The following is a 25,963-nucleotide window of genomic DNA, read 5'->3' as shown; positions in this document are numbered from 1 at the left end:
GGGAAAAATGTAAAAAAATAATCGTAGTGAAGAGTATTCAAAGGTAAGTGGAGTCAGGTCGAGGTACAAGAAAACACGCAGGCAGGTTCCAGGTCTTTATTGCTGCTCGTCCGGTGGAGGTCAGGTTCCGAATGCCACCGATCGAGAGCGTACCATTCTTATATCATAGAGCGCTCAGCGCATACATGTATTATCATTGGTCAAGGAGTCGGGTGCAGCCTTTGGTCGCAACGCCCGACTCCACCATTGGTCGGCGTCACCATGACGTCACCGGTCTACGGGGCGTCTCTCTATGTAACGTTACATAACCCCCTTCTTAAGAGAGATCGTCCCGATCGACCCATTAATTTACACTTAAACAATTACAAAATAGTTACATACAATTACAGTCAATATTCGACGGCCTTATACCTTGCGAGTCTATCCAGGTGCACCACCATTAATCGGTTTGAGCCGTCGAATTCCCTGCGTATCCTATAAACTACGTCACTAAGTTTGGTCACTATGGTGTACGGTCCTTCCCACAGCGATTGCAGCTTTGGTGAAAGCCCTGGAGTCTTGGCAGGGTTGTACAGCCATACTCGGTCACCTGTTTCGTACGCCGGTTCGGTTCTGCGGACGTCGTATCGCGTCTTCATACGGCTATTCTGCATCCGGAGGTGGGCTCTGGCGAACCGATGTACCTTGGCCATGTCTTCGGTCAACTTCGTGGTATATCGGTGTGGATCCTGAGGTTCGCTGTCTGGTGGAGGGCCCCCATATAGTAGGTCCGCCGGCATGCGCAGTTCTCGTCCGTACATCATGGCTGCTGGTGATGCTCCTGTCGCATCGTGTTGGGCCGCTCTATATGCCATGAGGAAGTGCGGAACCAGCGTGTCCCAGTCGTCCTGCTCGTCGTTGACGAACTTCGTCAAGTGCGCCCGCATGGTTCGATTGAGTCGCTCGACCATTCCATCGGACTGAGGTTGGTATGGTGTTGTTCTCGTTTTGTGTACGCCCAGCCGGTCCAGTGCCTGACGGAACAACTTCGACTCGAAGTTTCGTCCCTGGTCAGAGTGCAGCTCGTTCGGGACGCCTAGCCGCGTGAACACTTGTTCTACCAGGGCGTCTGCTACGGTCTCTGCCTCCTGGTTCGGTAGTGGAATCGCTTCCGGCCACTTCGTGAAGTAGTCCATGGCCACCAGTATGTATCGGTTTCCTCGTTCGGTGGCCGGGAGTGGACCCAGAATGTCGACTGCCATTCGTTGTAGTGGCGTCCCCGAAAGGTACGGTTGAAGTGCCCCGCGATTCCTTCGGTGTGGTCCGTTGTGGGCCCCGCACTGTGCGCATCGTTCGCACCACTGGGTGACGTCGATTCGACACGTCGGCCAGTAATATTTTTGGCGCACGTTTCGGTACGTTTTATTGATACCGAAGTGGCCCCCCGTGGGCGCGTTGTGCATCTCCCACATGATTTCGGGTATCTTCTCTGTCGGCACCACCAGCTGCTTTGTGTGACGTGTTCCCGCGGTGTTCTCCCATCTCCGGTACAGCTTACCGCCTTCCACCTCCAATGCGTCCCATTGGGTCCACAGTATTTTAAGTTCCTGCTCCTCAGCAGATACTGTTTCCCACGGTGGTCTCGTTCCGGCGTTCTTCCACTCGACGATTTTGTCGATCGTCGAGTTTGTCATCTCGTTGGGCAAGATCCCTACGAGGGCTACTCGTGCTTCCGGTTCTGCGGGTTCTACTGGTTCCGTTCGGGCCGAGTCGTTTTCTTGATCGGTTGTCTCTGCGCGTGAGCATTTGGGACACTCTTCCGTACACGGCCTTCGCGATAGTGCGTCCGCGTTCCCGTGCTTTATCCCCGGTCGATGAATGATGGTCACGTTGTACTGGCCCAGAATTTCCAGCCACCTCGCCAACTGGCCCTCCGGTCTTTTGAAGTTCTTCAGCCACGTTAACGCTGAGTGGTCGGTTCGTAACGTGAACTTCGAGCCCGATAGGTAGTGGTGGAAGTGTTGAATGGCTTTAATTGCCGCCAATAGTTCTTTTCGGGTCACGCAATAGTTTTGTTCGGGTTTGTTCATTGTCCGGCTGAAATACCCGATCACTTTCTCCACCCCCCCTTGAACTTGAGACAAAACTGCACCGATGCTATGTTGACTGGCGTCGGTGTCCAACACATATCGCTCTCCCGGCTGGGGATACGACATAATTGGCGTGGTAGTCAGCGCTTCTTTCAACTTTTCGAACGCTTGTTCGCACGTCGGTGTCCACTTGAACTCGCGCCCTTTTTCCGTTAGCTGATGGAGTGGTTTCGCGATCTCGGCGAAATTGCGCACAAATTTTCGGTAGTACGTGGCCAGTCCCAGGAAGCTGCGCATTTGGGTTTGTGTTTTCGGAGTCGTCCAGTCCCGCACGGTTTGGACTTTCTTCGGATCTGTCGAAATTCCTTCGGCTGACACTCGGTGTCCCAGAAATTCGACCTCGCGGCAGCACAATCGACACTTGTCTGCATTCAATTTAAGGCCGGCTGCCTGTATCCGTTCGAACACATTGTTTAAATGCACCAAGTGTTCGTCGTAAGTTTTGCTGTGCACGATAATGTCGTCTAGATACACGAGGACATTGCTTATGTCACCGACCACTTTTGTCATTAACCGTACGAACGTCGCTGGCGCGTTACACAACCCGAATGGCATCACTTTGAACTGAAACAGACCGAACTCTGTTACGAACGCTGTCTTCTCGCGGTCTTCCGGGGCGACCGGTACCTGCCAGAATCCGCTCTGCAGATCCAGTGTGCTGAAGTAGCTCGCTCCGTTCAACTGGTCGAAAGTGTCGTCGATCCTCGGGATGGGGTGTGAGTCTATTTTGGTGACGGTGTTCAGTTTCCGGTAGTCCACGCACATCCTTAGCGACCCGTCCTTTTTGGCGACCGGAACTACCGGTGACGCCCACGGCCCGTGCCCCGGTTCTATCGCGCCCTGCTTCAGTAAGTCGTCGATCATAGCGCGTACTTCCTCTTTCCGTGCTAGCGGTATCCTTCTCGGCGGCTGTTTCATCGGCTTCGCGTCTCCCACGTCGATGGTGTGGACCGCCTTGGTGGTCCTTCCTTGGTCCTTCTCGTCCCGGGCGAACGCTTTCCGATTTTCCCGAATCATGGTCTCGAGGCGCCGTTTCTCTTCTGGCATAATATCGGCCCTCTCGAGTAACGCCGTGATCTTCGGGTGGGGTACTTCCCCGCGGATGCTCTTGACAGCAGGTGCATTTTTCTTGCCTTTCTCGCGTTGCACGCCCCTGATGATACACTTCTCCTCTCCGCCCAACTCGAACGTAGCTCGGACATGTCTCAGTGCGTCCAGTCCCAACAATATGGGATCCTGGATATCCGCCACCGCTACGTTCCACGGAAACTTTTCGCCCTGCAGATTAAGGGTCACCCGTATCCATCGGTGGATCTTGATGGTTTGGCCCGCCGCTTGCCGCGCTCTGCTGTAATGGCCCTTCACGACGGTGTAATCTTTAGGAGAGATCTTCGCGAACAGTTCCGGGTTGATCACCGTGATGCACGCCCCGGTGTCCCCCACCATTCGACACGGCACGCCTCCGATCTCTCCTTTCACGACAAACGAGCCGGCCGTGCCGCTGCCGTCCAGTTTGTTCACTCCGGGTGTTTTGCGTGCACCGGTGATCGGTCTGACCCGTAACAGGCCGATCACTGCTCGTTTCCCGAAGCCGCCTCCTCCTCGTCGTCTTCATCCTCGTCGTTCGTTGGCTCCAGCTTCCGGACCCTCTTCTTGCGGCACAACCGGCTAATGTGTCCCGTTTGTCCGCAGTTCCAACACGTTGGAGTGGTAGTGGCTGGTCGCGCTGTCTGGTCTGATGACACCCATCGTGGGGGTCGCACGGCCGGTCGAGATGGTCTGAACGCTCCCGCGTCGGGACGTACTGTTCTCGACGTTGGTTGTGCTGACCGTTGTTCCTTCTCTTCGAAGATGACGGCTTGTCGTGTTGCGTCGGCTCTGGTTATCACGTCCGCTGTAGTCGGGGTGATCCGGAGCGCGCCAAGTTTGGCCCGTAGACTGGGGTACGTGAAGGAGTTCGCCGCTATGCACACGGTCATGCGTTCGACTGCTTCGGCGTTCGTGTGGACGCCCTCCAGCATGTCTTCGCAGAGGGCTCGTATCGCGTCTACGTGGTCCGCGGCTGGTTCTTCCGCACTCCATCTTCTCTGTTCCGCTGCCGCATGGCATGCAATCGGTGTGCCCTGTCGTCTGAAGCGTTGGGCCAGCTCTTCCGTCAAGTCGTCGTAGCTCAGCGTCGATGGCAGCTGACTGGCGAAAATGGCGGCCGCACCTCGGAGTTGGCAGCACAGTCGGTCCTCCAGGTTCGTCGTCTCCTTGTTCAGCCGTGCAGCAAACTCGAAGTGGTTGAGGAAGTCCTTCCACCGTTCAGTACCGTCGAACGTGGTGTAGTCGTACCGGTGGGAATGTTGCCGCACCCCGTACGTGTCTCGCTGTGTGGTCCGCCTGTCCTCGTAACATACCTCTGATCTCCTCGGTGGTTCTGGATGTACGTCGGCTTTCGGCTGCGTTGGTGTCGCAGACTTCTCCCAGGACTGCAAAAACGTGGCGAAGGTGTTTTGCAGGGACTGGACCTGCTCTTGGCAGCTCGCCATTCCCTGGCTTAGCTCCTTGTAGCTCGGCTCCGGTGTCCTTGGCACCCGGCTCCTCAACACCCGGCTCCTCTGCTCCTCCCGTCTCCGTCCTCCGTTGCTCAGCTCCCCAGGGCTTTGTTCTCGATTCGGCTCCATTTCTTCCGGCAGCGATGAAGACCCCGAATCCGCACCTTTGTGGCTCCTTGTCTCAACCATGTAGATCCCACTTCTGACACCAGTGAAGAGTATTCAAAGGTAAGTGGAGTCAGGTCGAGGTACAAGAAAACACGCAGGCAGGTTCCAGGTCTTTATTGCTGCTCGTCCGGTGGAGGTCAGGTTCCGAATGCCACCGATCGAGAGCGTACCATTCTTATATCATAGAGCGCTCAGCGCATACATGTATTATCATTGGTCAAGGAGTCGGGTGCAGCCTTTGGTCGCAACGCCCGACTCCACCATTGGTCGGCGTCACCATGACGTCACCGGTCTACGGGGCGTCTCTCTATGTAACGTTACAGTAGTAAGACGGAAAATAGGAAAAAATGGTGAAAAATAGTAATACAATAGGAACTCAACATAAACAAAAGATGAACTTAATAAATCTATTAACTTTATTGAATTCATGAATTTGACTTTGGAATGATTAAGTCTATTTATGAAGATGTACATGGTATTTTTCTTCAATAGTACGAAACAATGTGGATCATAAATCGCCGCGCGTAAAGAAAATGTGATATCATCAGAATTATCCACTTGAAGAATTCTAAAGCTTCATCGACAAAATTTAAGCGGCACGCTTAAACTGAATAAACCTTTGCAACCTCCACCTGTACATACAATGTAGTCACTAAATTTTTATCGATCCGAGATGACGGCAATTCGTGTCGGAGATAAGTCTCGATACGGCACTCCGAAAGCTGGAGGGATGAAACAAATTATCCGTAACTGGAAGGGGGTGGTAGGGGGCCCACCTGGCTCGTCGTCAGTTAGCGGCCCGAACTTACGTTGTTGCGAACAAAATTAATTAGTTGTGACGTGCCGATAGCGCCCCTATCGTAATTACATCGAGGGGAGGCTGGGGGATGAAATGACGATTACAAATGCGAAAGCGTTCCGATCGATCCGATCAGTGGGTAGCATTTACCTCTTATCCACTTTGCTGACTTTATGTCGACGTGTGTTTGTACATATGTTTGTACTATACATATTACCTACATATGTATATATATATATATATATATATATATATATATATATATATATATATATATATATATATATATATATATATATATATGTACATATTAACTCGGTGAATCAGCGTGTTTCAAACTCACTTAGTTGCAACCCTTTGTGGATAACTAGAGGGCTTTTTTTAACAATTTAAATTAATTTTTTTCTGGGTTGTGAACGAGTCGTTAAAATATTTCGTTCGATAACTTTTACTTCAGTTTGATTTTTTCGGCTCCAAACAGGACATAGGTATCGTAATCAACTAATGTTTAATCGATTATGAGCGTAGCTAAGTTACTCATATATACAATTTGTACTATTCGCCACGTAGTAAAGTTGTCTTAGGAAATATTTTTCATATGCCAGCAGCATAGCTCGGACGTTAAGCTTCTGCTTACCGTCAAGAAGGTGCCGGGTTCTATCCCTGAATGAAAATGAATTTTTCAGAGTATGCTGTTGGTCAGACCTGGATTTGTGACTCCGGGTTGATCGTTTCCTATCAGAGTTTGCCAATTTTCTCTGATTTCATTGTTGAAACGGTTTCCGGAAAAAAAATTGGCTAAAAATCCTTCCTACCTACTATGTCACCACTATTTGAAAAATTTGATTGATGTACAATTCATAGATGTCTCGTTAATTTGCGAGTTTTTTCAGTGTCTCGCAAATCAACGACATATAATAAAAATGCTGTATTTGTATTTGTAATTGGCCAGGAAGGCGCATTGGGATTTACCTGTAAGGCCTTCCTGGTATATATGTAAAAATAAAATAAAATATACCGTTTATATAAATATATAAGTTAAGAAAATAAATGGTATGATTTTTGATTTTTAAATGCTTTTTATTATTACGAAATTATGTTCACAATACATCTTATATCAATTTTAATAGCTACTGATCTACTGATCATATTCTATTTTACAATTTAATTGAATTTGGTTAGTAATCACAGTATTATATTATTCTAATGTTAATCTAAAGCATAATAGGAAAAAGAGCTCAAAAACCTATTTACAATCCTTATAAATGTTCATAATACATCTAATACATAATATTAATTAAAGACTTTCTAAAGTCGATGACCTAAAGCAGATTGTGTTTAGGTAATCTGTGTTTATACCTGAAGGGTATAGACATTTTGTTGTAATCACCAAGACTCTTCACAAGTGTGTTAGTATGGTTATTAGTGATTCTGTCATAGAATCTATTGGTTAGTTTGTTAGTAATGTCTGTAACAAACGGAATATTATATATGGCATGCAGTTTTTTCAGGTTAGTATATATGGGTGTATTATAAATTATTTTTAGGGATTTATTTTGTATTACTTGGAGCTTGGAAAGGTTAGTATTCGAGGCGTTATTCCATACAGGTGAAGCATAGGTTAATAATGGTAATATGAGCGCGCGATATAATTTTATTTTATTTAGCGTTGATATAGAACTATGGCGATTAAATATTGGATATATTGAGGATATACCCCGCATCGCCTTGCATTTCGCTGCCTCAATGTGAGGTGCCCATCTCATTCTTTTATCGAACGTTACTCCAAAATATTTTATTACTGACTGCCATTTCAGACTTTCTCCAGAGATTTTCAGATCTGAACTTGGCTTATGCTTTCTAACACTAAAGAATATGGCGTCTGTTTTGGTTTGATTAATTTGAATTTTCCACTTAGTGAAATAAATGGTATAATATTTTCCAAAACCATTGAAAGGACAAAACTTTCAAAATTAGAAACAACTGTCACTGACTAGCTAGTTATATTATAGTTATTTACTGATGTGTTTTTATAATACGTTTTATGTATGTGCAATTGAAAGTGCTTATTTCATGAAATTGTCAAAATATTGCTTAGTTCATAACGGTGCAAGCCTGTTGCTTATTGTATTTCACAAACATACAATGTTGTGAAAATAAATTTTCATCCCCTAGGCAAATTTCACACACGAGCCGTCAGTAGACTGTAATCACATTTTGGAAAACACTGCAAATGGGTATTAAGTACATACAAACGTATGTATATGCATACATATGTACATACATACAGCCATATGTACAACATCAACGTAAAATAAAGACAATTTTCAATTTAATGGCCGCTTTATTTCCTCGCGTGTGAAAGCCGCTTTCACCGCTGTCTTTCCGGTATTCAAAACGTACTCCTGGCTGACGTTCATTAACTAATTGACGGCTTTACCTTACGAGAAATCACATACAATGAGATTTATAATATTATTCACATTATGTGTTTGTTTTTCTTTATTGAATGAATAATTATGTATTAATATATTGAAACACAATAAGCCATCGTTACTTTTAATTAATGACGTACATAGATACATACAATGTTTATAGTTCAATGCCAAATCCATCATATACTGATACTGATTATTTGACTTTTTAATGCTTTGATAGATCCATTGAAAGTTTCCTTGTAACACGTTAATAATTAAATTAATAAATATAAAATAATTAAAAAAGTATGTGAATAAGAGATAAGGGATATAAAAAATGACCGCTTACACGAAAACCATGTGAAACGTATAAGAGGTTAGTAAAAAGAAAAATTATTACGAACTAATTTTTTTAACTAACTAGCCCTAAAGTCGTGAAAGACGTTGCTATTTGATTTTAAACGGAGATTTTCTTAAGTTATATTCTAATTAATCTATAGAATAGCTTCATACATTGAATAGCTTCATATATTTGTAAATTTCAATTTCTTCTTATATTCTATTTTATAACCTTTTTCCAATATTTTAATACTATAGTTTAATTATGCAATGTTATAGCCTTTATTCTTTTCTTTTTCATTTGTTTTCCTTATATTTATCTTTTTCATTTTTTTTTATAATCTTTTAAAAATCTGTTATTAGACTCGGATGTTACATATATTATATATTTACTATTTGTTTTTTATACATATCTATTGTACATCCTGTTGTCTGTTGATTTTTCAATAAATAAAATAAAATACATATTCATATTCTTTCGAATATGAACGTATGCATTTTAATCAAATGCTGAAAAGCTCTTGAACGATTTGCTGGCTTGCTACTTCCAATTAACAATTTTTTCGTTAAAAATAAAATTAGGTTATTATACATATATGTATTTTTACCATTCATTTTTCCGTATATTTCATTTAGAGAGCATATGTACATAAAAACTTTGTAAAAAAAAAATAATCCGTAATTTTGTAATTGTTAATTCTATGATTACAAAATAAAGTACGTGTAAATGTATTGGTATAAATTTATTACTATAGTTGACCCGATCTATCATTAGATTTATGTAAAATGTACATGCCATCGCATTCACCCCCCCCCCCCCTCTCCCCCCACTCAGCCAGCAATGGCCAATCACATTTCGTTTCAGTTTCGCATTGCATTTTGGTCAAGAAATACAACATTATTCGTGTGTCTCGTCGCATCATCTCGTCACTCGACGCTCCGTGAGAACGGACGTGCCGAAGACGTACTCTCTGTGCGAGCGCTCATAATACAGCGATACGCCATACTGTCAAAAAACCCACACCTTTTAACATACAAAACAAACACCCCCCACAAAACGAACACCAAACGAACACATGTTGGCACCATGCGAGGATCCAACCTGAAAAAGCGAATTAAGAAGACACTGATAACTACAACCGAAGCTCCTCAACCAGGCTGCTCTCAGACCGCTCAGATGGAGACCGAGTGGCAGTTTCCAAAACATACGGCAAAGAACGTGAAAGATGTTGCTCCTGAATTTAAAATTCAGGAGAAAAACAAATTTGAAGGCCTCTTGGAAGTTTCCGATGTCCCCAGAAGCGGTGGAAGAATCCCGCCCATCATCATGACAGCTACTGGCACTCACGGCAGCATGATCGCGTCGATCAAGAAGTTTATAAAAGACTTCACAATGACTTACATTGGTCAAAATAATGTCAAGATACAATGTAAAAGTCTTGAAGACTTTAAAAAACTTCGGGATGGATTGACACCACACCGACAATTCCATACCTTTTCCAGGAAGGAGGAAAAGGAAATAAAAAGTGTCGTACGTGGCTTGCCGAAATTGCCGGAAGCTGATATTAAAGATGACATCATCAGACAGGGATTCCCTGTAACCAAAGTCATACAGATGAAGACGAAGGAGCCTAGGAGCAACGCCACCGAGCTATACTTGGTGTTCTTCGAGCCATCGGTATCGGCAAAGAAGATTAAAGAAATCCGGTACATCTGTTACACAAAGGTCAGTGTCGTTAAATATACTAGTAAATCACAAAATATTACTCAATGTTTCAGATGCCAAGAATATGGACACGCTGCGAAAAACTGCAATCGGCAGGCCAAGTGCGTCAAATGTGCCGGCACTCACCTCACCGCACAATGCAATCAAGGAATAGTTACCCCTGCTGTCTGCTCAGGCTGTTCAGGATCTCACCCCGCTAACTTCAAAGACTGTCCAAAAAGACAGAGCTATCTGAAAATGCTGGAATCGAGGAAGAATCGAGCATCAATTGTCAAAACCAACCCTTGGAAACTCCCAGTGGCGCAGCCACAAAATATCCCGGTCGTTAACGATCATAACTTCCCAAAGCTACCGACCATTAAAACTCCTTCACCAAATATCCCAAATATCCCTAAAAAACCCCACCAACCAACCAATCCCAACATTCAACCAACAACAGACCTAACTTCCATGGCGTCTATGACGAAGATGTTGAAGATCCTCCAGGAGATTCGTGCCAAGGCCAGCGGTTGCACCGACAAACTAGAGCTGGCACTCATGCTTGTCGAATATCTCGATGTCTTTGATTAACGGGAGGCGCCTGAACATTCTAGCTTGGAATGCTCGTGGACTTAAGAATAAGATTGACGAACTAGAGTCGGCGATCGGTGAGTACTGTGTTGACATAGTTTTAATCTCCGAGACCTTCTTAAAACCTCATATCCGTATTAACCTACCTAACTTTAACTGCTATCGCGAAGACCGAGAACAGCATGGAGGGGGAGTTGCCATTTTTATAAAATCGTCAATTAAACATTGTCGCGTAATAACTCCGCCACTAAAAAATTTAGAACTAACCGCCATCGAACTAACAATTAACAACACCCATCACATAGTAGCATCCGCTTACAATCCTCCCCAAAAACGATTATTGGCATCCGATCTTAACAAAATATTTAACATTGGTAGTTCGGTAGTGGTAGCTGGTGACTTTAATGCCAAACATCCGTTATGGAGTTGCGTAAACACTGACCAACAAGGCACAACTCTTTTTAAATACATTCAACTAACAGATACAATCTTACTTCATCCGGATACATACACACACTATCCCACAAATAACTCACAACCATCCACACTAGATCTTGTCCTCGTCAAGAACTGCCCAAAAATATCGACACCAAATGCCCTTCAAACCCTGTCGTCTGATCATCTCCCGATAATCTTCTCAATCGACGGGAAACCCGAGGAAATCATCAAGCATAGGCATAGGAGAGCTAACTGGCGAGAGTTCAAGTCGTACATAAATGACCAAACCATTCTAACTTCTACCACACTCACAAACAAAACCGAAATCGACAGCTCCATAATACACCTAACGGAATCAATAACTCGATCCAAACACCTTCACATACCTAAGACACAATACATTGAACACAAATTAGAGATAACTGACTTTGTTGCAAATCTAATTAAAAGTAAAAATAAACTCCGTAAAATTTGGCAAACATCAAAAAATCCAGCATTGAAAACATTAATTAATAAGCTCACATATCAAATTAAAATTAGAATCAAAGAAATCAAAAATGAAGCTTGGTCTAAAAAATTAGAAAAATTGAGCTCAGTTGATGGCTCTCTATGGAAATTAGCTAAAGCGATTCGCAGGACAAAAAACTCGATTCCTCCATTAGATGATGCAGGAATCTCAGTGACGCGTGATTGCGACAAAGCAGAACTATTATCAAAATCCTTCCAAAAACATCACACACTCACACAACATTACAATCACATACCAACGCATAATAAAGTCAACCGGTCCATTAAAATCATCACAAAAACTCCCACTAACAGTACTAAAAATATAAAATTGGTGCATCCGTGTGAAATCCAAAATATAATACGTAATTTAAAAAATAAAAAGGCACCTGGGCGAGATTCAATAGATAACATCACAATCAAACAACTTCCATTTAAAGCTTTAGTCTCACTATCTAAAATATTCAACGCATGTTTACTCACCGGGTATTTCCCAGAATACTGGAAAACAGCCAACGTAATTCCCATACCTAAGCCCGATAAAAGCTCAAAAAACCCGGCCAATTATCGACCCATTAGCTTACTTTGCACGCTTTCAAAAATTCTGGAAAAAATAATCTACACACGTTTACTTAAAGTCGTAAATAAGAAATTAATAAATGAACAATTTGGATTTCGCACTGGACATTCCACGACCCAACAACTAACAAGACTAACTGAACACGTGACGAAGAACTTTAATATGAAGAGAAGTACCGGAATGGTATGTCTCGACATAGAAAAGGCCTTCGACATGGTTTGGCACGATGGACTCATTCATAAGCTCCTTATTAACAAAATACCAAACTACCTAATTCTCATCATCAAATCGTACTTAACTCGTAGAAAGCTAGTGGTTAGCGTAAATAATGAATTATCGTCTCCAAAAATAATCGCAGCTGGCGTTCCGCAGGGGAGCTTGCTTGGCCCACTCTTGTTCTCCATATATATAAATGACATACATATTCCAAAAAACTGTCACATAGCCCTATATGCAGATGATACAGCTTGCTTCACAAGTAGCAAAAAACCAGACACTATTCTTAAAAATCTTGAATTTGCAATTAAAACAATGACTGAACACTTCACTAAGTGGAAAATTCAAATTAATCAAACCAAAACAGACGCCATATTCTTTAGTGTTAGAAAACATAAGCCAAGTTCAGATCTGAAAATCCCCTCTGGAGAAAGTCTGAAATGGCAGTCAGTAATAAAATATTTAGGAGTAACGTTTGATAAAAGAATGAGATGGGCACCTCACATTGAGGCAGCGAAATGCAAGGCGATGCGGGGTATATCCTCAATATATCCAATATTTAATCGCCATAGTTCTTTATCAACGCTAAATAAAATAAAATTATATCGCGCGCTCATATTACCATTATTAACCTATGCTTCACCTGTATGGAATAACGCCTCGAATACTAACCTTTCCAAGCTCCAAGTAATACAAAATAAATCCCTTAAAATAATTTATAATACACCCATATATACTAACCTGAAAAAACTGCATGCTATATATAATATTCCGTTTGTTACAGACATTACTAACAAACTAACCAGTAGATTCTATGAAAGAATCACTAATAACCATACTAACACACTTGTGAAGAGTCTCGGTGATTACAACAAAATGTCTATACCCTTCAGGTATAAACACAGATTACCTAAACACAATCTGCTTTAGGTCATCGACTTTAGATAGTCTTTAATTAATATTATGTATTAGATGTATTATGAACATTTATAAGGATTGTAAATAGGTTTTTGAGCTCTTTTTCCTATTATGCTTTAGATTAACATTAGAATAATATAATACTGTAATTTCTAACCAAATTAAATTAAAATTGTAAAATAGAAAATGATCAGTAGATCAGTAGCTATTAAAATAGATATAAGATGTATTGTGAACATAATTTCGTAATAATAAAAAGCATTTAAAAATCAAAAAAAAAATTCGTGTGTACCTATATATCGATAGAATTTGACTTTTATTTTTTGAAAGCTTTGAGTTCGTGTTTCGTGTATTAAAATATTAACATAAATAAAATTTAAATGCAAAATATGTAAGTTGTTGATATTATTAATTTATTTATGGAATATGTATTTATTTTATGTTAATAGAAATTTATATTTCTTAGACGATAAAAGTATTGTCAATATCATATTATGGACAGTAAGACCTTGTGTGTGTAAAAAAAAGCGTAAAACAACAAAAATAAAAAATGTGTGGTGCACCCAGAATGAAATCTTAGAGGGAGCGGATTAAACAGATAAAAATATTCAATAAAATTCTGTATATAGTAAAAAAAAAAGTTTTAATCCAGCTTTCTTTTCTTGTTGCAAAGCTCTTAAATTGCATCGGTCATATTTTTTTTATTTCTTCATATTTTGGGAGAGGGAGGGGGAGCAAGATTCTCAGCTTCCCCTGCTCTTTATATGTTTGTGTGTACATGACTGCACAAATTCTCATCATTTATCCTCAAAATAAAAATTAAACTATGAAACTTTCAATACGAAATTTATTATTTTTAGAAAAAGTAAAGAGCACTCAAATATACCTGTTTTATAAATATGAATTGTTTGATTGTATGTGTATGATGTTGTTGAATCTACTGTTTTCAATTTAAAACTAAAATTTACAGTTAATTTAGAATTCATTCACAGACAATCAGAGTCAAGTGGTCGAAGAGACGTGGTATCGAGGCAGTGGGGGGGGGGTGTGGAGCGTTATGTGACATCAGGCCGAGCGACGATAGGCTTGTGCAACGGGTGACATATACACTCACACACATCCATTCATCGTTTCGAACGGGTTGCCTTACATTATATTTATATATAGCATTTATTTATATATTAATTCGTGTATCAATTCCTTTCTTTTTTTTCTTCTTTCATCCCCCAGAGCTAGGCAATTTATTTAGTACAAATGCATAATATAAAAAATGTACCCATGTACATTATGTACGTACATGTGTACATATATACGTATATCCTTAAGAACATTTTAGCATCACGTGTACATACATACGAGCGTATCGTGTATAATTAAAATACATAAATATATTCAATCTCCTTTCATGAGTTCAGGGCACCGGTCTGTTTATTTTCCACAGAGCAACCACGAAATATCCACACTATCGGAGGATCTCTCCGACCCCCCCATAAATAAAATATCCAGCCATGTTGATACGAAGTGTAACCCAGTTATGTTTTTAATACGACGGGCGTAACGGCGTCCCTTCATCGTCATAATGTATGGGCCAAGTTCGGCTATGAATTATATATTCCTGGAGGGGTTTTCCCGAGCGCCCGGGGAAAGCGGGAAGAGAACCGGCTCGCTCCGGGAAAACACACTGATTTGTCAGCGTGACGAACCCATAATTAGGCGTGAAAAATTCACGAAAATCTAGACTGAGTGCGAGCACCAGTTTCGGCGCCATAAAAGCCTTCTTCCGACGCCGTGAATAATCGTCGTACCCAGCTATAAAAAGTCGTCGTTACCAAGCAAAAGCGATCTCTCGCTCGAATATGCCTAAAAAAATAAAACCTCAAAGAGGACACGCTAATTTGAAATATGGCTCTTCTTTTATACCCACATAATTACTCTCTCCCTATAATAAATTCGTTGTATTTTATGTTTTCAATTATTTTAAAATATTTCAATATTCATTATTTCCTAATAAGGTAGTTAACAGAGATCTGGAGCGGAGCGGTGAGCAGGAGCGCGGAGCAGTGGAGCAACGAGTTTTTGCACGGAATAGGAGCGGAGCCGGAGCACGACAATTTATAGTGCTCCACTGCTCCGATATTTTGTTTTTATGTATTAGAATTTCTTTCAGAATTTAAAAATTAAATGAATGCTTTTTTACTAACCTCTTCTTACTTTCAGTTACAATCGTAATAGAAAATACTCCCTCGTATTTCTTCCTGACGTCTATCGTCCGAATTGATCGTTCAGACTGTTCGTCCAGTTTTCATTTTAGCCTCTTCTTACTTTATATCCCTTTTCGCCGCCATCTCGCTATGTCAGATTTTAATTGCTTAAACGCCTATAATTTTCTTTTTAATTTGTTTTTAAATTTATGAATAATTCAATATTTGATGGTTTACTATCCTGGAATCATTTGACATGTGGCAGATCATGTAGTTTGGTTATATTATTTTATAAATTTTTTTGTTTTATATACTTTTTCACTTATTGTTGTTTGGTACAAATAAATGTGAATTAAATAAATTATATTCTTGATTATTTTATCTAGTCTTGTTACTATGGTAATTTCGGACAACTATGTGCGCACCGTGTACATAGTATAGTTATATCTACATATGTATGCATTTTCATGATATATATTAATTATTAAATATTTTAATACTAAACAAATTGTCTATAAATAAAATTTTATAATTTTTTATCATATGTCTATGAATGAAATTAATAATTTAAATAAATGAAGATGATAAATAATATGATTCGTATTAAAACTATTCGGAGCACAGAACAGAGCTGGAGCGAAATTGGAACAAATACTGAGGTGTCTGAGCGAAGCTGGAGCGAAGAAACTCAAAAAAGTGGTTGCTCAAGATCTCTGATAGTTAGCCCGTCATACTATGGTAGGTGTTTAATTTCACCCTTCTTAAAAATTTTATTCTTTCAATTATTTTCTCGAAAATTCGTTAATCTACAATGTATATTGTTGATTTTTCAGACGTCTAGAAAATATTCTAGTTTGAAACCTCACTTACATAGTAAATACCTGTATATGTGCCCAAAATGATGAAACCTCTATTTATAGCAACGCCCGAAGAATCAATTTTGAAAATAATAATACTTTGATATAAGTAAGCCTCTTACATACAAGGTCCAGAATATGTTTATCATTTTCCCTCGCAATCATTTTTGGGGAATAAATGAAATACTCTGTGTAATATATGTAATCCCGAGCTATATTTTCAATTTCTATGAGCACATAAAGACGAAACTTGGGTATTTTATATAGTAATAATAAAAACAATTCGGATTATTTTTCAATTGCATATTCTATTTTCATTATTAGAATACCACTGTATAGTTGATTTTTCTGATTTCATAGTATTTTTATGTAAAATCGGTCAGAGCTTTGGTGCAAGGCTTCCCTGGTGAGCTTGAAAAATAGACGTGGGTGTTTTTATTGTAGATGGGTGTACGAGAGTGGGTGGTTGGGAGGCTTGCAAGAGGCACATTCTAGAGGCTTAACCCCACTCCGAATCCGAAATATATTACGGAGAAGAGTGTTTGGCACCAGGTGTCTTGCGACGAGTGTTTTGAGAACTTCTTTTCCACAAGACGAACGAGGATACGTGGATTTTCAGATCCTCTTCAATCTCGCACTTCAATAAACGATAGCACTTGATTTAATAAGATTACACAAATGTTGTGTTTTATTCATCCACATTGCCAAAAAAATTACATTATATGTATAAATTTAAATAAATAAATGTTTAACAGCTGAAGGGTATGTTTGCCCAGGGGAAATTCTATTATAATATGATATCATAAATTAATGAACGTGACAAATGGATTTTTGAAAGTATTTATCTGTTTTAACCTAAAAGTATGTATACGTGTAATTAATTACACATCCAATGTCTCCCAAACCAAAACTATTTGATAATATATATGTATGTATACATAGGTGCATATTAGGGATTCTAAAATACCTACATTTGTCACTAACGGTACTACCGAAAAATATTGGTCACTAACGGTAGTACCAGTAGTCTGGTTTTTAATACCGATAGACTAGTTTGTAATACCGGTAGTAACGAAGATATGGGTTTAATTAAAAACTAGTACAACTGGTATTAGAATCTCTAATACATACATACATACATATGTAAATAGGTAATTCTTCTCCAATAAATCATCTCATTTTATTACTATTATTTTTAATACTTTTTAATGAATCTGTTTTACATGTTTCTAGCCTAAATGGAGCTTTGGGGCAAACTGTGAAGTCACTATGATCTTAATTTAATTAAATATATATTTAGGTATATTTTTTGATTTTTAAATGCTTTTTATTATTACGAAATTTTATTATCGTGCAGTTGTGAATCAGGGTCAATGGAAAACTCATTAATGATGTGATATGATTTTTGATGTTTCGTCGGTTTCTCGTGGGTTTCGAAAAAATAGCTACTGATGTACTGATCATTTTCTATTTTACAATTTAATTTAATTTGGTTATTAATCACAGTATTATATTATTCTAATGTTAATCTAAAGCATAATAGGAAAAAGAGCTCAAAAACCTATTTACAATCCTTATTTAGGTATATTCATTGGCAATATGATATGAAAAATACGGAAAAATCCCAGTGTATTTTTAGGCAGTAATACATTTTTAATCGTGTATGTAAAATATGCACTAAAAACCAGGTTTTGAAATATATTATGTCACTAATCATTGTTTTTAATTTGATAAAATCTTTCAATGAATTGAATTGACTTTCTAAAGACGTTTTGATCGGTTTTTATCGCTCTTCCAGTCAATTAAAGTCGATTTTGATTGTGAAAAAATTCTGTTCAATCGAATGTTCGGAAAATGTAATTGAAAACACGTTTTCCCGGGAGGATAATATGGCGGCAGATTATGTACTGAACGTAAATTAATTAAAGTAGATAGATGTTGAGGGTTTCCGAAACTCTCCCCACGTAAATATTGGGGGAATTCGTTTCGCTCGAGAAGATTGCCTTTTATCATAAACCTTGAACGGTGATCGGTATACTGAACAAACTAAAACTCGTATAAATAGAACCCGAAATCAACCCATAACGAAACTTAAGACATGTATGTACATACACACGTATAATAATTTTAATTTTAATATTTTTAAGTCCTTCACACAAACCGATTACGTGTCGTTCGCCATTATTCAAAATCGATCGAATTCGAAACGGGGCATTTCTCTTCTTCTCGGTCTCGTATGAAAAATGTATGGACGATAGTGAGCGAGTGTGTATCTCCCTGCAAAGATAAAAAATGAACTAAGGTTAAATCTAACAAGACCGAAGCAAAAAATAATCCCAAAGGAGGGTCGGCAGGTCTTCCCCAATAAATCATCTCATTAATCTTGACTAGCCAACGAATCGGCCATAACGCACTTACGAGGAACATTCGATCCACAATTTATTTGATCGAAATTTCAGAAACGAATTCAGACTGAAAGTCATACTGCAGATATACCCGTTGTACATAGTATGCTCTGGGACAATGGGTCGTTTATCGAAAACACTACGTGTAAATGGAAAATGGGATCATTAAATCAGAACGCGCCATAACGCAAATAAAACTGGAAACTTGTGTACATAGGCGTTTATTCCATTTTATTATTTTAAATACGGCATATAACAGTCTGCCAATAACAAATATGTAATTAAAAGTAAACACATAAATCTCCAACCGCATTTAAACTTTCAATTATTTCAAATTCAATTGTGCACAATGTTTCGTAGAATATTAATCAAGTATTCATATATTCAATATATTCGAATGAATACACATTCATTTTAGTTTATAATATACATAGACCATCGATATAATAACAATATAATTAAATTTCTTCTTATATTCTATTTTATAACCTTTTTCCAATATTTTAATACTATATTTAAGAGGGCTGTACACCCGAAACCTTAATTTTGTTACCATTCCTTTCTTCGATATATGTATATATTGAGTGAATGCGACAATATATATCAATATATATATATATATATATATATATATATATATATATATATATATATATATATATATATATATATATATATTGAGTGAATGCAACAGTTGCGCTTCGACCAGATAAAACGTATTTTAAATTGACAAAATCGAGGTTTCGTATTCTCCTATTTTCTTCTCCAAAACAGGACCAATTTAAAAAAAAATTTCATCATCGGTATGAGAAAGATACTTTCTGTGCATCTATTGGCGTATTTTTTTTTAAATCGACCGTTAAACAAGCACGCTGGACTCGTTTCGTGGGTGTAAAAAGGAGGCGATTTTATAGATGTTTGGCGGCTATAAAAAATAATTAATCAAAAAAATAAAACAATAGATGCACCCCAATGGTGGATATCCATAGCATATTAAAAAATAATTTCTCTAGTGCCATAATTGAGGAAGGGAGAAGTATAGTACGTTTGTATGGACAAGACGCTGCTGTCCAGCCCTCTTAATTATGCAATCTTCTATTTTGTCAAGTTATAGCCTTTATTCTTTTCTTTTTCATTTGTTTTCCTTATATTTATCTTTTTATTTTTTTTATAATCTTTGTAAAAATCTGTTATTGGACTCGGATGTTACATATATTATATATTTACTATTTGTTTTTTATTTTTATTTTGTTTATTTTATTTTTTCATTTAATTTACACCAAGAAGGCCTAACAGGTAAACCCAATGCACCTTCCTGGCCAAAGACAATTATATAAACATATATGTATACCATCCATATATACACAAATTCTTACACGTATACACAAATACAGATACATACATTCATAAATATAAAAATACACATATATACATGTCTACATCCTGTTGTCTGTTGATTTTTCAATAAATAAAATAAAAATTAAATAAATTCAATTAATGAATGAATTTCAAGATTTGTTCGTTAATTTTCATTCAAATATATAATACATATATTATATTATAATATATGTATATACATATAAACATATACATATAAAACGTGAAAAAATATATAATATTTACCGTTGTCCTTTGTCAATGAAGGGATTAAATATTATCAATCGCATTTCTTATTCCTGGAAAATAATAATTGTTTTAATTTTCAAATAAATTCAAATCTCATCATGTTTCGAAAAATCGGGAAAAAATGTTATTTTTAACATTTTTTAATGATATTTTAAACAAAACTTAATCGATATTTTTCATATTATATTCTCTAGAATATGTACATACATATGTCAGCTGTAATTTTAAATCACTTTAAACGAACTTCAAAAGTACACTTGAAAGGATACTTTTGAATTAGTGCTGATCCTTATTATTTTTAATTTATTATATATTATTATTATTGTATATATTATTTTTTATTATATATATATATATATATATATATATATATATATATATATATATATATATATATATATATATATATATATATATATATATATATATATATTATTTTTATTATATACATACATATTAAATATTTTTTAATTCTTGCTATTCAATTTTCAATAAAGTGTGAATAATTTCAAAAGTACACTTTCAAAATTAAAGTAAAGTACTTTTGCCCCCGCAATTTTGTCCCACGCGGCTTTGTAACAGCCCCAAGCAAAACACCAACGATTTTATATGACATAAAATATTAAAATATTTCAAGTCGTATAAAGCAAGATTATAATCTAATAAATATATAATCGCAATGAATGATTTACTTAAACGCTTGAATATTTAAAATGTATTTACGAGCGAATAAGCCGAAAGGAAAATAATGTAATTTTTTCGTACCGTAAATATTATTGCTCAGGGGTGGGTGGAGGATCCAAAGTCACTTCACAGCATTTATTGGGTGATTAAGGAGATCCACGCACTGCCAGTGCTCCGTCTGCCATGGCCTAAGAACCTGCTTATAAAGGGCAGGTCGCTCACTGCATCTTCCTTGACACGTTTGTTTACCTATTGTTATATTCACGTACCAGATATGCAGTCCCACGGTCTCGGCATGCAGTACCACGCTTTCGCGCTGTCAGTTCTGAGAACTCTAACGGGAAGTGGTTGGGTGCCGTTACCGAACACTAAGTCCATTCAGGGGTCTCCATTGTTAGCCGACAGCACTTAAGCTTTGAGATAATCCTCGAAAACCAATTATGACGGCGGCTCCTTTTAGCATATGCTACAATATTATACATACATACATATGTACGTATGTATATGAATAATCGCTTTTTATTGAAGAACTTCAAGAGTGCGGAACGTATTGATGCAATTGATCAATTAAATTTTCCTTTTTTCTGTTGATTAAATTCGTCCGTCAGACGAGAGGTAAAAAATTCTAATTAAATTTCATCTTTCCCAGAAACCTTGGATCAGATTAGCGTAGCCTCGACAAAACCGCCTTCCACCTAGGATTGTTTGTATAGGATAATAACATTTTCCTTAACAATTAGCAGTAACATTGGGTTAATATCGGTGGCACGATCGGTCCCGATCACTACACTTTATAATGTCAAAATTTATGATGGTTCACCGCGGCCCTTTGTATCCCAAATGGGGAGGGCCACCATAAAACACGGCCATTGTGTATCGGCCATTACAGAGCACGCCACAGCGGTCTCTCCGTGGCAAATAAAAGTCCGTTTGTATCATTTTTATTAGGCCACCGTAATTCCCATAATCCGAATTGTGTTCGTTCGTGTAACCGTTTCGCGTATTGTTTCCGATAAATTAAAAATTCAAACAAAAGCTTTCATTGCTTACGCGCGCGCACATTTACTCCACGCAGACTCCGATATTTTCAAATTAAGGATTAACTAATTATGACCGTGGTTGGCTGCTAAATTTTGACCATTCAGTTGATGATTTATATTTGATATACATCAATATATTACATCCAATTTCGTGAAAATATTAAAAAAATGCTTTGTTTATTTTTTTTTATTTTTTACATTTTATACCAGGAAGGCCTTAAGAGGGCTGGACACCAGCGCCTTGTCCATACAAACGTATTACATTTCTCCCTTCCTCAATTATGGCACTAGAGAAATTATTTTTTAATATGCTATGGATATCCATCATTGGGATGCATCTATCGTTTTATTTTTTTGATTAGTTATTTTTTATAGGAGCTAGGAGCCGCCAAACATCTATAAAATCAACTCTTTTTTAAACTCATGAAAAGAGTCCAGCGTGCTTATTTAACGGTCGATTTAAAAAAAAAATACGCGCATAGTTGCACAGAAAATATCTTTCTCGTACCGATGATAAATTTTTTTTAAAAATTGGTCCAGTTTCGTAGGAGAAAATAGGAGAATACGAAACCTCGATTTTGTTGATTTAAAATACGTTTTATCTGGTCGAAGCGCAACTGTCGCATTCACTCGATATATATATATATATTGATATATATTGTGGCATTCACTCAATATATATTTTGATATATATATATATATATATATATATATATATATATATATATATATATATATATATATATTGTCGCATTCACTGAATATATACATTCAATCAATATATGTATAAATCGAAGAATGGAACGGCAACAAAATTAAGGTTTCGGGTGTACAGCCCTCTTAAGGTCTGACCGCACTACACGACAACCCAACAATCCGACACTTCACAACAGTGTGCGACAATATCAGGTAAACCGCACTTGAACGACAGCGATGCGACACTCTGCAGTAAATTATTTCAATCATTGGTTCGGTTCCTCGTAGCAAAATAGACGAAACGGACGCTATTATAGTATCTTTGATATGCGAGGAAGAAAAACAATCGAGAAAAAACAAAAGATTATGGCTACATGCTATTTCAAAGTCACGATATGAAGAAGGAGAATAATTGTCACAAGGCAACCCCCACTCAACGACAACCCCCACTCTCGTCGCAAACGACACCTCGAGTCAAAAAGTCAACAAAAAGTCGGTCTACATCATGTGACTGTCGCGCAGTGCGTTATGTCTCATACAATTTCATACAAACAATATTTGGTCGCGTACTGTTGTGAAGTGTCGGATCGTTCGGTTGTCACGTAGTGCGGTCACAACTTTACAGGTAAACCCCAATGCGCCTTCCTGACCGAAAAAAATGCAGCATTTTTAATTACACGAGTCGTTGAATTACGAGACACTGAAAAACTTGCAAATTAACGAGACATATATAAATTATTGATCGACTTTGAAAAGGCATTTGATAGAGTGGAACATGACAAATTAATCCATGCACTAAACCAAACTAGGATAGATGCAAAGGATATCGATATATATTTTGAAGAACCTATATTGGAACCAATCTGCTGTCGTGAAGGTTGAAGACTTGGAAACTAAAAAAGTAGAAATTAGTCGAGGGGTACGGCAGGGATGTGTATTGTCGCCCATGCTACAATACACATCCCTGTCATGGGGATGTGTATTGTAGCATGTCAAAAATGGGGTCTGTCTATTAATATTAACAAGACAAAATCAATCGTCATATGTAAAGAAAAAACGGACAAATGATTGAACAAGTCGAACAATACAAATACTTAGGAGCAATGATCAATATGGACATCGGTTCCGAAATGGAGATAAGAAGAAGGATCGAAATAGCAAGAAATGCCTTCGGCAGCATTAAAAATGTTTTGTGTTGTCGAAGGTTGTCTATGAAATTGCGCTTAAGAGTCCTGCACTCCTATGTTTGGTTGGTTTTGCTGTACGGATGCGAAACGTGGACGCTGTTAGTGGCATCCATGAACAGGATAGAGTCCTTTGAAATGTGGTGTTACCGGAGGATGCTAAAGATCTCGTGGAAGGAGCATGTAAGAAACGAAACAGTCCTCCAGCTTATTCATAAAAAGAGAGAACTTCTAAACACGGTGAAGCGCCGTAAGATGGAATACTTTGGCCACATTATTCGCGGCCCCAAATATCGCCTTCTACAAACAATCATAGAAGGGAAAATAGAAGGCAAACGGTGGCTTGGGAGAAAGAAGCTCTCTTGGCTCCGGAACATCAGGTCATGGATGGGACTCGGTCTCGAAAAGTTATTTCGGCTTGCCCATGATAGGGAAGAATTCGCACGGGCCATAAACGATGTCTGCCCATGGTAGTCACCTACGTCCGAATACGGATTCGGCATTAGAAGAAAAAGAATATAAATTGTACTTAAATTTCATTGTACTTTAATCATACTCAAATAGTGGTGACATAGTAGGTAGGAAGGTTTTTAGCCAATTTTAATCGGGAACCGTTTCAACAATGAAATCAGAGAAATTGGCAAACTCTGATAGGAAGCGATCAACCTGGAGCCACAAATATCCAGGTCTAAACAGCAGCACTATATCAGAAAAATTCTTCTCAATCGAGGTCAACTCATGGGATTGAACCCGGCGCCTCTCAGTGTTAGGCAAAAGCTTAACGACCGAGCTATTCGATGGTCGGTATATGTATAGGTATACCGATTTTGTGAAATATAGCTGGTCAGATTGGTTCATGTATGAACACACTAGTATGTTCATGAACGAACGAAATGTACACTTGGACTGTAATATATAATATACACAATTCCCGATGGAGAGAAAATTTTATCTGATGCTATATCAAATAGTGTTGTACCCATTGATTTCAACGGGTGGTTTCGGAAAGGAATTGACACACGAACTAAAATAAATTTATATGTTATATATGAATGTTGTACCCGATGAAATATCATCGTATGGGTGATAGCATATCTAATATATAATGTCGAAAGATATTTTGTAAGTATGTATGTATGTAAAGTTGGTTGGTAACATCGGAAACAAATCAAAGTTTAAATGACGATGATTCGATATATTTTTTTCGAACATTTGGATTTAATTTTATCGAACATTTAGATTTAATATCCTACATTCATGCAATCGTTTTTAAACTTTACCATTTTGCGCGGTTTGGTCAACAATACATGTATAACAATACATTCACATCAAATCCACCAGTACGATGGTGAAAAATAAACGTAATAGACATGTTTAAAAAATGCTACAATTTTGACCATCTTCACGTCAAATGGTAAGTTGCAGTATTTATTACCTTTCCGCCACCGTCTCGCTTTGTCAAATTTTAATTATTTATACGCCAATAACCTTTTCTTTTTATTCACATTATATCTTATAAAATTTGCATTATAGGTTCTCATTATCTCTCATACATAAATATTTTTTACTTTAAATCGGTTAATTAATATGATAATCAAAAAACAAAAACGTATATGTGATTTTCAATTTAATTGAATATATGAGCCGTTATATTTTAATGTAGCGCAAGTCCCATTTTCAGTTCCAAAAACACTCTGTTTGACTTAATTCATAAATTGTTATCACTCTTTTTAATTTGATATTACCAGAATCTCGGAAAAGCAGAATAAACGTATTACAGGCCACCAGTAATTGTAAATACTGGTGGCTTGTAAGATTTTTTCAAAATAAGGAAAGTGGACTTATGCCACTTTCAATTATAATGGCTCATACATATGTATGTAGTAATATAGTAAAATATAAATGCATTGTCACTTGGATCTT

General features: G+C 38.0%; 1 long non-coding RNA gene across 1 annotated transcript in view; it reads left to right on the top strand.

Moving 5' to 3' along the window:
- Positions 1 to 3,830, top strand: part of LOC143917992 (uncharacterized) — a 128,881-nt gene extending 125,051 nt beyond the window's left edge. The window contains exon 2 of the long non-coding RNA XR_013261093.1: positions 206 to 3,830. This is a non-coding gene — a long non-coding RNA (uncharacterized LOC143917992). The remainder of the gene's footprint in view (positions 1 to 205) is intronic.
- The last annotated feature ends 22,133 nt before the right edge of the window (positions 3,831 to 25,963 follow it).

This window comes from Arctopsyche grandis, chromosome 10, assembly GCF_051622035.1.
Source record: "Arctopsyche grandis isolate Sample6627 chromosome 10, ASM5162203v2, whole genome shotgun sequence".
Lineage (NCBI taxonomy): Eukaryota > Metazoa > Arthropoda > Insecta > Trichoptera > Hydropsychidae > Arctopsyche > Arctopsyche grandis.
Note: the sequence above shows the minus strand (reverse complement) of the source record. Positions and strands in the feature narration are given on the sequence as shown.